The sequence below is a fragment of the Panthera tigris genome, chromosome B2 (assembly GCF_018350195.1).
Source record: "Panthera tigris isolate Pti1 chromosome B2, P.tigris_Pti1_mat1.1, whole genome shotgun sequence".
NCBI lineage: Eukaryota > Metazoa > Chordata > Mammalia > Carnivora > Felidae > Panthera > Panthera tigris.
In genome coordinates this window covers 131,156,490-131,173,994 of record NC_056664.1, presented here as the reverse complement: position 1 = coordinate 131,173,994, position 17,505 = coordinate 131,156,490, and positions in this window count along the sequence as shown.

Sequence of the window (17,505 nt, the reverse complement as noted above, 5' to 3'; positions counted from 1 at the left end):
GTGTGTCTGGTACTAATCTAAAAGCTGTAGATACAGAGAGAATAAAGCAGACAAAAGTCCTGCGCTCAGGTCCTGAAGACTTTAAAGCAGATTGACAATCAGGGCACCTGGGTGGCTGAGTCGGTTAAGCATCTGACTTTGGTTCAGGTCGTGATCTTATGGTTCGTGAGTTCAAGCCCCGTGTTGGGCACAGCACAGAGCCTGGAGCCTCCTTTGGATTCTGTGTCTCCCTCTCTCTCTCTCTGCCCATCCCCCACTCGTTCTCTTATTCTCTCTCTCTCTCTCAAAAATAAACATTAAAAGAAATTAAAAAAACAGATCGACAATCAAGTCACCTTTCATCTCCTACATATCACAGCTGTTACCACTAGAGACAATGCCACCCACCTCTCCCCAGGTTGTGCAGGAGCTGAGGCTTCCACTCTGCACCCCTATAGTCTCTTCTGTCCACATCAGCCAGAGTGATCATTTTTTTTAAAATGTTTATTTATTTCTTTTGAGAGAGAATGCAAGTGGAGGAGAGGGGCAGAAGGGAGGGAAAAAGAGAATCCCAAGCAGGTAGAGCCTGATGTGGGGCTCAAGGGGCTCGATCTCACAACCGTGGGATCATGACCTGAGCCCAAATCAAGAGTCGGATGCTCAACCGACTGAGCCGTCCAGGCACCCCCAGAGTGATCATCTTAAAACATAACTCAGACCACACCTTTTCTCTGCACATAACCCTCCGATGGTCTCAACTCACTGTGAGCAAAATCCAGAGTCTGTAACCAAACCTACAAGGCTCTCTATGGTCTGGGCCCTGCTATTGCTCTGATTCCTTCACTAGCGCCCTGCCCTCTCTGACTTGGCTGTGGCCACACCAGCCTCCTTGCTATTGCCCAAACACCCTAAACAGCTCACCACACAAGACCCTAGTTCTTGGGACTTGGCCTATCACCTGACTGCGGAGGGCTTCTCTGATGTTCAGCATACAACAGCACTGGTATCAATGTCACTCTCTGTTCCCCTTCCCTGTGTGACACATGCATGTCTGTATGTACATCTGGCCCATCTCTTCCATCTAAAAGGTAAGCCTGCGAAGGCTGGGACGCCGTTTTGCTCACTGCTGTATCTCTGTCTCCTACCGCAGTGCCCAGAAAAAATTATGCACTCAGTAAATATTTACTGAATTATCTTCAGTCCTGGAATTCTATAATTTAATTTCCAAGTGTGTTGATATAGAGTCCTTTTGACAAAGGGTTTGTGTTTGTGGGCCAGCTAATACTAGATGTGTGTGCCCTTTGTGGCTCGAGAGCAGGGAAGCCCAGCTCCCTGTGACCTCATTGACGTTCTGTTCTATCCAGATTAAGTGTAAACTTTCAAGACTGAAGATTAAGTACCCTGTCTCTTCATTGTGACTAGTTTTCCATATTTGCTAAACTGTTAAACAGAGAGCCGGAAATAGACAGTTACAAGGCCTCCGGGAGGTAGGACAAGGACTCAGCATTCGGTGGTTTGTGGCTCTGTGTCAAATTAATCACCTCAAAGTTAGCATGTGGATAAACTATGAAGTCAGGTGAACTATGTACAGAGAAAATAACTACATGTACGTTGATCCTTAGATAGTGAACTTCGTAGGACACCATTTCAATCCAGCAGAAAGCTAGAGCAGTTGAGGAATTGTGGGTTTTTTTTTTTTAATGTAATTTATTGTCAAATTGGCTTATATACAATACCCACCGCTCATCCCAACAAGTGCCCTCCTCAATGCCCATCACCCACTTTCTGCTCTGCCCCACCCTCCATCCACCTTCAGTTGGTTCTCTGTGTTTAAGAGTCTCTTACGGTTTGCCTCCCTCCCTCTCTGCTTGTAACTATTTTTCCCCCTCCCCTTCCCCCATGGTCTTCTGTTAAGTCTCTCAAGAGCCACATATGATAGTGAACACATAGGATATCTGCCTTTCTCTGACTGGCTTATTTCACTTATCATAATACCCTTCAGTCCCATCCACATTACTACAAATGGCATGATTGAGGAATCGCGGCTTAAAGGAGTCCATATACAGATCTTTTTCAGAAAAAAAAGATGAGTTGGCAGCCCTGAAAAAAAATAATGTAAATAAAAGACAAGGTATTATGCAATAAGAACAGTGAGCTCTTATTTAGCTACCACTACCCGACTCACCCCCACCTCAGCTCCAGCCACAAAGAGCATTTTACCATTATGTGTCTTCTTTGATAGATCTGAACCTTTACACGTCCTTTCATATGCTTGATCTGCCCTTGCTCTGTCACCTTAACTGCAAATCTGTCTGTGTGATCCAGTTCCAATAATGCCTTCTTGGTCAACTCTTTTCTGAACCCTTTGATGGTTTTAGTTGCTTTTTCTTCCCTGTTGTTATATCCACTGTACCTATGTCTACTATATAACCTGACTGCATTAACTAGCTTGTGACTTTACCTCATTTCTGTCGGCTCCTTGAGGATAAGAAATATCTTCATTATTGTTATACCTCCAGCACCTAACCTAATGTCTTCTCATAGTGTAATATCTTCTCATCGTTTTGTCTATTGAAATTAAGAGAACGGCCTTTAAGTATTATGATTTCTATAAAGCGTATTTTAAACTTCTAAAGATTCTAGAATCTCACATAATGCCAACTTGTTCATGTGAAACAGGGTACATCAGAGTAATGTCTTTTCCCATCTCAGATGCACAGACCAGTGTAATATAGCATTCTGTGTGTGTTAGTGCCTCCTTAAGCACCTTGTTTACAATAATACAATTCGTCTCTTTTCTCTGCTGAAGAGCTCAAAACATCGTGTTGGGATCAATTCATACATCCTCATAAGATTCTCCATCAAATAGGAAGGAAATGGTTATTTCCAGCTTGTTTTCCATCATATGTTGGGCTTACAGATGAGCGAACAAAGCTTACTCAGTTATTCACTAAGATGTAGCTAGAAAATAACCCGACTAGTTTATATTGTTTTTATTTCCCTCTTAGAGCTTCATTCCTAGTTTTTGCACTTCTCTTGGTAATATGTAAGTATTGACCAAAAAAAAAAACTTAATTTCAGTATCCGGTGATCATTGATCATCCTTCGAACGTCTTCGAAATAATTTCTCTTTTCTTTTTCTTCTAATAACATGGTGTACTTCTTTTCCTTTTTTCCTTTTCTTAACAGTGATCAAATATGACTATTATTAATTACTAGATTTTCAGCTCTTATGTATCTCTCAGCCTTACTGTTAGATGTTTATTGACTTTGTCCCTGAAAGGAAGAGCCTTAAGGACAAGGACTGAATTTTGTAAATCCCTGATCCCAGAAGACGCTTCATCATGGGAAGTGCTGCCTGTGGGTGAGACCCTCCTTGAATTCTTTTGAATCTTGATAATACAGAAATTGCAGGACATGAAAGGCAAACCATAGAAGGCGTATACTCTCCCTTTATTCCCCTTTAACCACAATGCTATATTCCACATAGCTAGTCCTCACCATGTTTGCCACCCCCACTGCAATTCTTCAGGATTCCTAGGCTTCTGGGACCTCAAGGGGGGTGGAGCTGCTTTGGAAAATGCAGCATTGTTTTGTCCCCACTCTGTAGCTGAATCCCACAGGGAAACCCGTTAGGAGTTCCAGCAGAGAGAGGGTGTTCTCCTCACTTCTATTCACACTCCCCTGGATAGAGTCTGGTGTCCTTGATGGCAAGCAATTATAATTTCCTACTGCTTGATTTGAACTACAGAGAAACAAGCTTTTCTTTAATATTAAAAAAAAAAATTTCAACACCAGCAGGCATGATTTCTCAACAAAAGATCTTTACATAGAGTTGCAGACATTCCTTTTTCTTCCCTCACTGCAGATGGGCAGGCTGGCTCCCAGAGGGGGCATGTGGGCAGCACCTGTTCCCCTCCTGTGTTCCTGTGAAAGGGACACCATTACATGGCCCATCAGGGCTCAGGCCCCTCATAGGGTGTTTCCCACAGCATCTCCCTGATGTGCCACTTGTTAAATATTGATAGAATTAAGTTATTATTCTTTTCATGCCCTTGCTCTGTCTGCTTCTCAGCTTACCACAGTATACAGCTCAGGTGCTTAAGAGGTTTGTAGAATAAAATTGGGTTAGCCTCTTTTAAAGAGCTGCTGAAATTAATTCTAGAATTTACATTTGCTCCATCTGATTTCTTTCTCTCTCTTCTCCCTCCCTCCCTCCGTCCTTCCTTCCTCCTTTCCTTCCTTCTTTCTTTTCTTCCTTCTCTCTCTCTCCCTCCCTCCTTTCTTTCTCTTTCTTTCTTTCTTTCTTTCTTTCTTTCTTTCTTTCTTTCTTTCTCTCTCTCTATTTTGGCACAATGGATCATAGAGTCTAACTTTTATTGTGATTTGTATTTCAGCCTAAGCAAAAAATAACCTATTCCTTCTCCTGCAGATCCACTAGAAGCCACTGTTGTGTCTCAGGGGCACTGAGAATCCTCCAGAGATCCACATCTCCTTACCAGAATATCTGGCGTTTTGATAAACTTTTAGCCTTTTAATTCTGTGCTTGTGTCCCACAGCAGGTATAATTGTTTGGAGCCAGGCTCCAAATCTTAAATAGTCTAGAGATTAAGTGAAACAAGACAACTCTTATCTCATGGGCCACAATTTAGGGAGAGCTAGGTTCTTTTTAAATGGAAAAAAAATCACACTGGATTCACCATGAAATAGAATTTATATCATTACTTTAGACAAGTGCTCTAGATTATGTCAGAGTTAGCCCTTCTCTTGTTACCAGAATTCATGAGAAGATCATCTTGGACTATATAGAAAATAGTTTTTTTTTCTCCCAAAATTAACTTTCAACAGAGTGCCTTCTCAACCTGTTTGTACCCCTAAGTCTACTGTTGAAATGAGATTGTAGAGGTGACTACATTTGGATGAGGCCATCAAAATCTGTCAGTTATTTATTGCTCCGTGATGATCTCCGAAACTCTCACTTGATACTTGGAGAGAAGTATTCATCACTTCCTTACCAGTAGATCATTGATTTAAAAATCAATCTTCAGTGTTTGGGGAAATGTGGGTCTCTCCCTGTCTATAAATAGTAATAATAATAATAATAGTGTTGGATAGGTGATTCATGAGTATCATTTGAAGTTGAAGGCAGAGTTCCTACAATTATATCAAAATTATGTCTTAATACAATGTAAAAATGAATTAATAAATCCTTATTGAATGTTCTGAGATAGCTGCCACAATAATCACAGTAGGGTTTTGGTGAAAGCTTTAAAGCATAAAATAACAATTGATTTATGGGGTGGCATGGGAGGCACTTACTTTTCCATTTTGAAGTCTGAAGACAACCGCCCTCAAAGTCATTGTCGTTCACTTGGGTAGAAAAGAGTGCTTTTTTCCTGTACTTTTCTGAACTATAAAAATTAAATTGACTTTTTATGAAGACTATTTAACTTGCAAAATTATCTGAATCACATTAACTTCAAAAATCATCTGAGGGGTGCCTGGGTGGCTTGGTTGGTTGGGCGTCCGACTTTGGCTCAAGTCATGATCTCCCCGTCCGTGGGTTCGAGCCCCGCACGGGAGCCTGGAGCCTGCTTCGGATTTTGTGTCTCCTTCTCTCTCTGTCCCTCCCCCATTTGCACTCTGTCTCTCTCTCTCTCAAAAATAAACATTAAAAAAATTGTCTGAATTGATAAAGTATCATCTGAATTAGTCCCTGTTGAAGAATTTAGGAATTGATACCAAAGCACCCTCAGGTTAAGGATCTAACATCTTATGCTAATTGCCAAAATAATCCCATCTATTTTAATTGATTTGAGGTATGCCTGATTAATGATGGTTCCTATTCTTTATTTAGAGTTTAACTTGGAATTACACAAAAGGTACAAAACTAGAGTTTTTCAGCTGTCCCAATGTGATGAAAAGGCAAGGGCTTTGTTTCATGGCTCTGTGCTAAGAAGAATCTAGGCTGGGGTATGATTAGATTGTTCCTCTTTCTCCAAAAGAGTGAAACTAGGTCCCAGGGTAAGCTTTTGTGTATGTATATTTATGGCACTGACATTATCAAGTTGTTCAAATTAGAACTAAACCTTTTGCAATTAATATGTGTTTCTGATTTACAAGAATAAATTGTGGTTTAATCAATAAGGTCGTGTACATCTCCCCTGGATATCATGTTTTTGTTTTAAGAATCATTTCACATTGCTCTTTCTTGAACTACCCAAGGGCAACTCTCAGAGGATGTCTTCAATATCTTTGAGTGTTTCTGAAACTCCTTTGTTTTATCCGTGGGAGCAGACGGAACAAGACAACTGGACGGGACCTGAGTGTCTTGTATCTCAGGTCTTGGCAGTCATTTTGAATCTCTCTCCCTCACTGATACTTCTTTTCCAAATCTCAGCTGCAAGCATTCTCCTCCCTCTCCTATGGCTGTGTTGAGTATTATTCATTATTTGTCTCGGGAGTCATACTATTTTTAGTAGCTCAGTCAGGGGTTTAGGGATACAGTTTGAACAAATGCAACAATTCAAATAAATAAAACTCTAAGTATCTCAGGCTTCCTGGTTCTGACACCGCAGGAGAGTGTCAGGTGAGAGGAAAGCAATTCAATCTCACCATCATTTGTGACATATGGCTTATCTTCTGCCAAACAGGGCCCGCAATGTATGTCTTCCCAAGAGTGTTCTGGCACAGAACCCTCATCTCCTTTTTTTTATGGGAAGTTGACCACTCCTCACACACTGTACCCTTAGAAAAGAAAATTCTTCAGTACAGGGGTTTTCTCCCACAACTGTCTTCCAGATACTCTGGCCGGTGGCAGGAGCCATAGATTTGCTTTCTAAGCATCAGTTTGTCAGAAGGAGTAACATAGAGCCAGCAGAATCTTGTTTTTCTTTTAAAATAGAACCATTTTCTCTGGCAACCTATTATAATCTATTCCAGGGATGCCCTCTCAAATCTTCTATCTAAGAAAAAGGATAGGAGCACCCGAGTGGCTCAATCAGTTAAGCATCCAACTCTTGATTTCCTGGTCATGATTCCCTGGTTCGTGAGATCAATTCCACATAGGATTCTCTCTCTCCTCTCTCTCTCTGCCCCTTCCTTGCTCATGCACACTCGCTCTCTCTCTCTCTCTCTCAAAATAAGTAAATAAGCATTTTATAAGAAAAGGGAAAGGGAAAGCATTTTATAAGAAAAAGCTTATAAGCATTTTATAAGAAAAAGCAAAGGGAAAGCATTTTATAAGAAACAGAAAAGAAAAAGAAAAGGGCTTACTAGTGGGGCAGAGGCAATATGAGAGTGACAGAGAGGGCAGGGGCAAGGAGACTGATGTTGAGTCCCTTAGGGAAGATAAACACATGCTCTGTAGCCAGAACACAGAGCCTCCCCTACAATCTGACACATGTTGGCTGTTGCGTTTGCTGGGGAAAAGACTGTTATGAAGCAAGTGTTTATGGCTTTCCTACAATTTATGTGTTAAAACCTAACCCCAATGTGATGAGTTGGGAGGCAGGGCCTTTGGGGGCTGATTAGTGCCCTTCTGAAAGAGGCCCCGGGGAGCTCTCTTACCTATTTCCACCAGGTGAGGACACTTCAGAGAAGTTACTTGTTTATGAACCAGGAAGTGGGCTCTCACCAGATGCCCAATCTGCCGACACCTTGATCTTGGACTTCCCAGCCCGCAGAAGTGTGAGAAGTAAATTTCTTTTGTTTATAAGCCACCCAGTCTGTGGCACTTTGTGATAGCAAATGTTTAGACTAAGATAGAAATGACTTCATATGGTGCAGAATCTCATTATTACTCCCAGAGCTAAGCTCCTATATAGTTTGATACTAGCATGACGGTGGGTGAAATCCCCCTCTCCTTTTGCCTTCTCCCTCTCTGTGTAAGTAGACCCACCCACCCATCTACACCCATGCTCACACTCTATACCAGGGCTTTCTATTCAGAAACTGTTGTCTTTAATAACAAACCCTTTGACTACCGGCAAGGTGCAACCAAATTTCTTCAGCAGTTTCCCCTGTTTATGTGATGAATACATGCTTCCTTTAGGGAATCTTGCTGCGAGGAATCCTGTTTATTTTCCATCCATTTAATTATGCCCGAAGTTTCTAGTCATGGTTTGGTAGTGTGGCCACGTGAAAATCTTAATGAGGAATGAGATTCTTCCTCCTCCCAACCCATTCATATTGCTAAGGCAATAAAAATGATAGATGATGGGGCACCTAGGTGTCTCAGTCAGTTGAGGGTCCGATTCCTGATTTCAGCTCAGGTCATGATCTCACAGTTGGTGGGATCGAGCCCCATGTCGGGCTCCTCAGTGACAGCACTGGAAGCTGTTTTCTCTCTCTCTCTCTCTCTCTCTCTGCCCTTCCTCCTCTCTCTCTCTCAAAATAAATTATTTTTTTTAAAAAGGAAATAGACTATTATACAACCTCAAGTCAGATTTAAATAAAGAATATGTCAATATGCCATCTTAGCAACTGGCATGGGTTCTAAATAAAAGGCAGGAAAGTGTTAAGTTTCTCATTCTACTTCAAAGTTTTCTGGTTCAAAATAATAATTTAGTAATAAAAAATCTTAGTTTTTCCAGTGGCTATAAATGATCAAATATAGCTGTTGAGTTTAATAAGCGAGCTGAAGGATAGTATGCAATTTTGAAGATATGTTGATAATTACTTCCCTTTTTAATAACCTAATTAAGGTGTATCTAGCACCTAGATGTGCACTTTACCATCTTTCTAGCATGATTTTTCTTCCAATTATTGCATTGAATCATTGGTTTCTCTTCCTTCTTTATTTATTCCTCTATAGATCTCTTTGGGAAAAAAACAATGAATGGTATAATCGTTCGTCTTGCTTACTATTTCAATAGAAAATGGGAAAAAATGGGTTTCATAAAAAACAAATACTGGATACTCTCCTGACATGTTAAATGTTGAGGCCAATTGTACCTGAACACTGCATGTGGGCAAGTAATAAGACTGGAGCATTGTTCATTTTTTAAAACATAACACAAAAATTAGAGAAATGTTTTCAAAATTAAAATATCTCATATTGTGGGCATTTTGGGGTATGTGTACACACACATGCATTTTCAAAAGATCTAGGCAATATATGTTTAGTTAAGTCTCCTTTTCATGGAACAGTTAGCATGATATACATTGTTAGGGGATATAATGATCGCTTTGACCATTAATATTTTTTGTTCACCTATACTCTCCAGTAAAGTCTATTTCTTTGAAGCTATATTTAGCATTATGTTTTCATATCAATATTTGCCATTTTAAGTTAAATATGGATAAATTCTTAACAGATAAATATTTTTCAAGTGCTTCTTCTGTGCCAGGCACACTTCTTAAATGCAAAATGATTTAAGGAAATGGGAAGACCCAGCCTATGGCAGACAAGATTGATGCAGACCTCTCTGTATAACATTGTTCCCATATTTGAAAAACCAACTATGGATAAGAGATTCACCGTACACAGTATAGTTCCAAAGGCAATAATATTCATTTTTATTCAGAAGATATTTATAAGAACCTTCTACATGCCAGTCACTGTCAATGATGTTGAAGATACCAAAGTGAATAAGATATCTCTCTACTTTCAAGGAGGAAACTGTATTGAAACTCAAATAGGTCAAAGCTTCAGGGAAGACAATTTCAGTCTAATACAAAAATTCCCTAACAATTAGAACTACCCACAAATGTAACAGGGAATCTGGGAGCTCTCGTCAGTTTAGCTGTGATCTTCCAAGGGGAGTATAGGAGAGGCAGAGTCCAGGGCAATAGACTTAGTAGCATAATGGTAGACATGAGTGAATGAAAAACATGTCATCAGGATGCATTCATTAGGTCATGGCCAGTAGTGGGAAAATAAGTGGGCACAGGAGCTATGTAAGGAAAAACCCAGAAGCTAAGTCAGTAATAAAGTTGGAGGTCAGCCAGAGGAAGAGCCTCAGCAGTTCAGGTAGTACATTTTGAAAGTTATTGGCAAATAATTTTGACCACCTCTGAAGCCTGTGGGAGATGCATTTTTGGTGTGGGGAAAAAAAGACCTGCAAAACCCCTGAAAAAGGAGCAGGCAAATGCCAAAATTCATGGGCTAGTCATATTTAACAAATAAAAATACCAGTCACCAAGTTATGTTTGAATTTCAGATAAACAACATGTATATTTTTAGTATAAGTATGTCCCATGCAATATTTAGGACATACTTACACCATAATTTTTTTCATTATTTATCTGAAATTCATAGTTAACGGGGCAAACTGTATTTTATCTGGCAATCCCAAACAAGTTAGCATCAGTCAGGCTTGTGTAAAGGCGATCCATTCGTAGGACTGAGTTAGATTTATTCATTCAACAGGATTAATGGATACCTAACATTTGCCAGACACTCTGCTCAACATTGGGAGTACAAGAGTGACCAAGACAGATGTGACCTTGCTGTTCAATATATTACTGCCTAGTGGGAGAATAAGACCATTGTATGTAAGTGCTGTGGTGGAGGAAACACGGAGTATTATGCGAGCACATTGTAAGAATATCCAACTTATTCCAGAGGGGTCAAAACATCTTCCCTGAGCATCTGACTAAATCCGAATCCGAAGAATTTGTAGGATTCAGTCAGAGGAAGGAGCAGGGTAAGTGCTACCGGTAGAGGAAATAACAAATGTATGAGATTGAACAGGAAGATGCAAATGGTTCACTGAGACTGGAGTTTGGAGTTACAAAAGATGAGTCTGAAGCAGGAACCAGATTACGAAGGGCCTTGGAAGCAGGACATTTGGATGCTATCCTGAAGGAAATGGGAATCTCCAGAAAGCTCAACAAGCCAAAGATAGATATGGAGGAGATCATGTGATCAAATTTGCATAAAAGATATAAGTAGGTCATCAGGGTAGTGACATAGAACATCCTTGAGTTCAGTGCCCTCTTACAAGACCAACTAACAACTATCATAGACAAGGCGCCATTGTGAAAATTCCAGAACCCAGGATGAGGCTGAAGCACCCTTCTCTGCACTGCGGGGACCAGGAGGGACCACATTAGATGGGTAAGAGGAATGGCTACACTCCAACCGGATAGTCCCTTTCCTCAGCTGGCACAAAGCTGCACTGAGAGGGCCCCTTGGGTCTGTGGATTCTCCAGTGGGAAAAAGAGAGTCTACAGTGGACATCCAGCTCCCCCAGCATAGAGGGACACTACATGGGAGGTCCACTGGAATCTTTTTTCAAAGGGATCACAGGAGCATCTATGGGACTTAACAATTAGAGATTAGATTGGGATGGAGATGTGAAGGTGGGCCTTACAACAATCACAAAGTTGAAATAGTATTACCATATGATCCAGCAATTTCACTTCTGTGTGTATATCTTAAGGAAATGAAATCACTCTTGAAAAGATACCCACACTCTTATGTTCACTGCAGCATTATTTGCAATAGCCAAGACATGGAAACAACGTAAGTGTCTACCGATGGACAAATGGATAAAGAAAATGTGGGAAATGTTATAAATATACGTATTATTCAATCATTAAAAAAGAAGAAACTCCTGCCATTTTCGACAACTTAGGTGCATCTGGAGGACATTATGCTAGGTGAAATGCCAGACAAAAAAAGACAAATATTATAGGATCCTAATTGTATATGGAATCTAAAACACTGAATTCACAGATATAGGGAACAGATTGTTGGTTGCCATAAGGGGTAGGTTGGCAGTGAGGGAGAATTGAGTGAAGGAGGTAAAAAAAGGTCCAACCTTCCAGTTACAAGATAAGTAAGTTCTGAGCATGTAGTGCACAGCATGATGACTATAGTTAGTACTACTGTATTGTATATTTGAAAGTTACTAAGAGAGTAGACCTTAAAAGTTCTCACCACAAGAAAAAAATATATAACTGTGTAAGGTAACGGATGTGTTAACTATGGTTATTGTGATAATCATTTTGTACTATATACACATATCAAATCATACATCGTACACCTCAAACTTTTATAATGTTATGTTATTGATATCTCAATAAAATGGAAAAAAGGGGTAGATCTAAGCAGTGGGAGAACACAGAAGTGATACGTTCTGGAAATATTTAGGAAGGCAAGTGAACAGGACAAGTGTCTGGGATGTATGTGTTAACAGACAATAAAGAATCAAATGTAGTTCTGTTTTTTTAGTTCTATTTTTAATTTTTCTCTTGGTGCCACTAGATGGTTGATAGTGTTGGTTCCAGATGCTTTGAAGGGGAATATTAGTGGAAAATGATCTCATTTTGAATGAAAAACACACAGACTTTGAGGTCTTATAACAAGAGAAGTTTCATATGCGATTTTATGTATTTATTGTCCTGGAGCTCAGGAGGAAGTTGTATCCTCAAGGTACAGATTTGGTAACTAACAACATGGACATAGCAATTGAATTCAGAGGAAAAAATGCTCAAAGAAGTGGACAAAATGAGACAGGCTTTAGGGCAGAGCCCTGTGGGACACTAACAATTACAATGGAGACTAAATCAAGAGCCTTAAGAGTTAATCACCTGTGTGACAGTTAATTTTTTTTTTTAATCTACCCCAGACCTCAGTTTTATCATCTTTAAACTGGAGAATAAAATATAGGATCGTAACAGTGGCTAACACACGTAGGTAGTCAATAAATCTAGCATTATGGTCTGTGCGTAGCTCTTACCTTACGCCCACCTGCTTTATGTACCAAGTTCAGTTTATTTTACAGTGGTTCTGAACATTTTGTTTTGATTGAGCCCTTGTGAAAATCTGATGCAAGTGTACTCTCTCCTTCCAGAAAAATGCAAATGAAGAATGCAAATCAAATATTTGCATGCAATGTCAAGGGGCTCATGGACCCCCAGAATCCATCCATAAGTTCCATCTTGATAGCATTATCTGAAGGAGTGAGACATCCAGATTGCATATACACTATTATCACCTTGGTTCTGGGGCCCCAAGCTTAAATCTGTTCCAGTTTCGCAGGCTGCAGCAGAGCCCAGGAGTTCTTACATTTAAGACAGAAGTAGATATTCTTGTTCTCTGTGAACATGCACAGGATGAGAATAGGAAAACATTCTGGCATTTATTTTCCCATGGCCCTGTTTGGTAACCAGACAAAGGACATATTGCCTTTTGATCTTCCAGCACCATCTATGACATCAGCCTCTCTGTGGTTTAGTACCAGTCCACTCTTCATCCATAAGTGAAAAATCTGTTGGCTTTTCTCTTCCTTACCTTTCTTTCCTTCCCCAGCTTTCTTTTATCCTTTTCTCTTTTATTCCAGAATTTTCTGGTTCTTTCCTTTCACTGAACACAATACGAAAGAGAAATGTAGTTTGGGTTTTCTGTTATCTTTACTGAATACATTTTATATTCCTATTTGGAATGCTAATATAAAGTTAATATTAATATTAATGTCCAGCATTATATCCCTCACTTTACCTCATTTTTCCCTCCAAAAAAGAAAGTGTGTTCAACATATAGGCAGACTTGGATTAACTTTTTCCCCAGTACTTATTAAGAAAAGTTCTTATGTCAGTTTTATACCTAGATTTTCCCCTGAACACTCTCAAAATTTTCTATTGAATAATCTTTTTTAGAAACAGATGCTTATTCTGCAAACTATCTTGTGCTGTATGTATTTTTGCTTTGTTCTGTAATTTTTTTTAAATTGTATTTTATTTTATATTTTTGGTTTTGACACTCCAAATTGAAATGGGTTTGCTGGGGCTGATGCATTCTAGTGGTAGCCACAGTATTTTTCAAAGATAAATGTCCCTCAGTATTTCCTTCTTTCATGAGTCTATTTTGGAAGTCGGCGGCTGCTGTCTCATAGCTCTTTCCAGATTGTATTTTTCATCTATCAGTAAAACCAATATCTTTAAGACATATGGTAAGGAGTGACCTTGAGTTTTTTTTAATAGATGAAGTGCAATCTCCACTTATAAAATTATATTAACACGTCTGCATATTTTTAAGCCTGTTGACTTTGCTTCTGTCATCAGAAGTCATGTGCAGGGAACAATAAAGACTGTCATTTTAAACTGTGTGTATACAAATCACTGGTAGTGTGCATCAAACCATCTGCTCTGCCTAGGGCTTTTTTTTCCCCCCTTTTTCTTTTTCTATGCATGTCTTGTTCTATGCATAACCATGAAAACGCTTTAAAATGGTAATGTTTCATGCTACCCATTTCCTGTGCTACAATTTTCATTACCTTGTCTCATGAGATTACTTACTTCTGATAAACTAGGTGCACAATTTCAACATTAGACTGGTTCTTTCCTTTCCACGTGTCACTTGTCATTTAAACCGGTAGGTCTTCGAATGTTACCTTCTGGATATCTTCAAATGCAATCTCTTCTGGAGCATAATTAGAATATCAATAAATCTGATTGCTATCTGAAATCTATACGTATTAAATATTCAGAGCTTGATTATTTCAATCAGATGGGGGATTCTGCTTCATGAAAGGTCAAGAAACAGCAAAGTAATCATGGCAGTTTTGAATCTGAATGGAAGTAAGTACCTATCTTCGTTGTATAGACTTTCCCCTGAGCCTTCTTCTTTCTCTCCTGTCCTTATCCTGATCATTGATCAGAATTAAACAATCTGTGGTGCGAAATTACCATCGCTAACTTTTACCTAGTAAGATCACATTAATTTTTTATGTGATATCAACATTCTTTGATAGTAAAAAGCAAGGTGTTTTTTCTCTCAAATTCTTGAATAGTGGTTCCATTTCCAAGTGAGTTATCTTCTGAAATTTCTTCTTCTGACATCCCAGAGGGAAAGAAATGTATCAGATACAACCCCACTTCCTGTACTGCTCAGCCAACTCATTTGTGTATGTTCAAATTAATCTCCAAGGGGGATTGGGTAGGGCTGCCATCTCAACATGAGGGCAGTCAAAAAGATCTACTCTTTTGTTACCAGCCTTGGAAGAAAATCCCACATCTGTCATCCAGTTATTAAAACAGAAACAGTAGTTTTATTTCGAATGATGAATATAAGAAAAGCTAGAAAAGAAGCCATGTTTGCAATATGAAACAGATGTATAAATGCCAGCCACCTTCAGAATTCATGGGCAAGATTTTCTAGAAGTTTCCAAAGTCAGTGAACCTTCCAATACCTATAATAAAGATATGGGAGGTCATTTGGAATGTTAATGGCAGGGGTTACTAGAGACTGTGGAATCTGATGTCTGCTGGTTCATGGCTTTTCCTTTCTTCAAATGCCCTAAGTTCTATTCCTTCCTCATTTCCTGCATCAGTCAAAGCCACTTGCCTAGGATAGACAGTGATATATTAACCCAGCTGTGCTAATATGTCATGAGTTAGAAGATTTAACCTAGCCTAGGTTTGTTTGCAGCATAGAAAAGGAGTTATTATAACCTAAAGAAAGTTCCAAGGGTATCCCTGAAATGAACTGTACTTTCCCTGTAAATCCACAGACTACTCACGTCAGGCATCTAATATAAAAGATGCCATCTAAAAGATTTTTAAGGGGTGCCTGGGTGGCTCAGTTGGTTAAGTGTCTGACTTCGGATCAGGTCATGATCTCATGGTTCGTGGGCTGAAGCCTCAAGTTGGCTTTGAGCTGACAGCTCAGAGCCTGGAGCCTGCTTCAGAGGATTCTATGTCTCCCTCTCTCTGTGCCTCTCTGCCTCTCGCACTTCTTTCTCTCTCTCTCTCTCTCCCTCCCTCTCTCTCTCTCTCTCAAATAAATAAATATTTTTAAAAATTTAAAAATAAATAAAAGATTTTTAAAAATATGTATTTGTTTATGTATTTACTTATTTAGAGCGAGCATGAGCAGGAGAGGGGTGGAGAGAGAAAAAGGAGAGAGAGAATCCCAAACCTGAGTCAAAATCGAGAATCAGATGCTTAACCAATTGATTGAGCCACCCAGGCACCCCAATTTTTAATCAACAATAAAAGACAAGAAGGGTGATGTTTCTAAGTAGGGTATGTCTGCTGGTACTTTCTTTTGCTTCTGGAGACTGAAGAAAGTCGTTGGCATACAAACTGATGAGTCCCAGACCTGCAGTTCCTGGAGATTGTAGCCCTGTACTTACTATGACTTTATTATTTTAAACTTCTTAGAAAAATCACTACCATTTTGTAGGATTACAAGGAGTCATTTCTGTTTTCTGACTACTCCATGTATAATGATGATGGAGAAAAGGAAACTAACATGTTAGGTATTTTATATGTATTTCCTCTGGTCCTTATAATAACCACATAAGATACATTATATGGTACCACATTTTATAGACAAAGTGAGCTTTGAGAAATAAAATAATTCTTTAGAGACGAAAACCGATACAAATCTCTGAGTTGCCATAGCCTCAGCTGATCTTGCTTGAAATGCTCAGAACAACAGAATCGGATTTTATCTTCTCATTGACTTATAACAGATCGTAGCTAGATGTGATGTTTTTGACACACTAGTCTATTCCCCTCGCTAGACAGATAAGACTGGAGGCGGTAGGTACACAGAAGAGGGTCAAGAGCCTGGTTTGTCTTATAGGTCAGATGTGATGTCCAGGAGCTCATTTGTCTCCATTTCTTTATAGGAGCCCAGGAACTCTGGGAACTACGAGAACCTAAAATTTCAGAGTCTCATTAAGAAATTTGAGATAATTTGGACTAATAAATTTTTGGTCTGCATTCACTCCCATGGAGCCAGACTACCTGGTTCATGTCCTGGTTCCATCATTTATTGTTGTGTGACTTTAGGCAAGTTACTTGATTTCTCTTTGCCCCAGTTTCTTTATCTGTGAAATGGGAATAATAATAATAATAATAACCTGGATAGGGTTCTTGTAAGGATTAAATAATATGAATGTACCAAGAACTGAAACATATGATAGAATTAGAAGACAAAGACATTAAAACAAATGACTACAAAAATATTCTATGTATTCAGAAAGTTGAGTAGAGACAAGATGACTAAATGATCATAAGTGTTCTGAGACAGAAAAAAGACATTGGGTAAAAACTAAGGCAATCAGAATTATGTACCAATATTTCTTCATCAGTTATAACAAATGTATCATATTAATGTACCGTGTTAGTAATAAGGGAAACTGGGTATGAGGTACATGCAAACTTTATGTATGATCTCCCTTTTTTTATAAATCTAAAGCTGTTCTAAAAGTAAAGTTCATTTTTATGAGATTTTTAATGAAAAACAAATCAACAAAAGATTCAAATTTCCTACCCTCACCTTCCCCCTCCCCTTCCCCCTACACCCCCTCTTCCGAAGGACTAGGAAAAACAGGTTATATTTCTTCATGATGTTATGGGAGGGGCTGCTCCTCATGCTGCTGTCTCTACTGATCCCCTGAACCTGCTGTTAAGCCAGAGGCATTCAATCTTTCCCCCTGCTTGCTTTCAGATCTCTTCCCTATAGCTAAAGGCTTTTGACTGAAGATTGCATGGCTCATTTCTATTTTTATTTTATTTATTTTTATTTATATTTGACTCAGTTACCATATAACATAGTATTGGTTT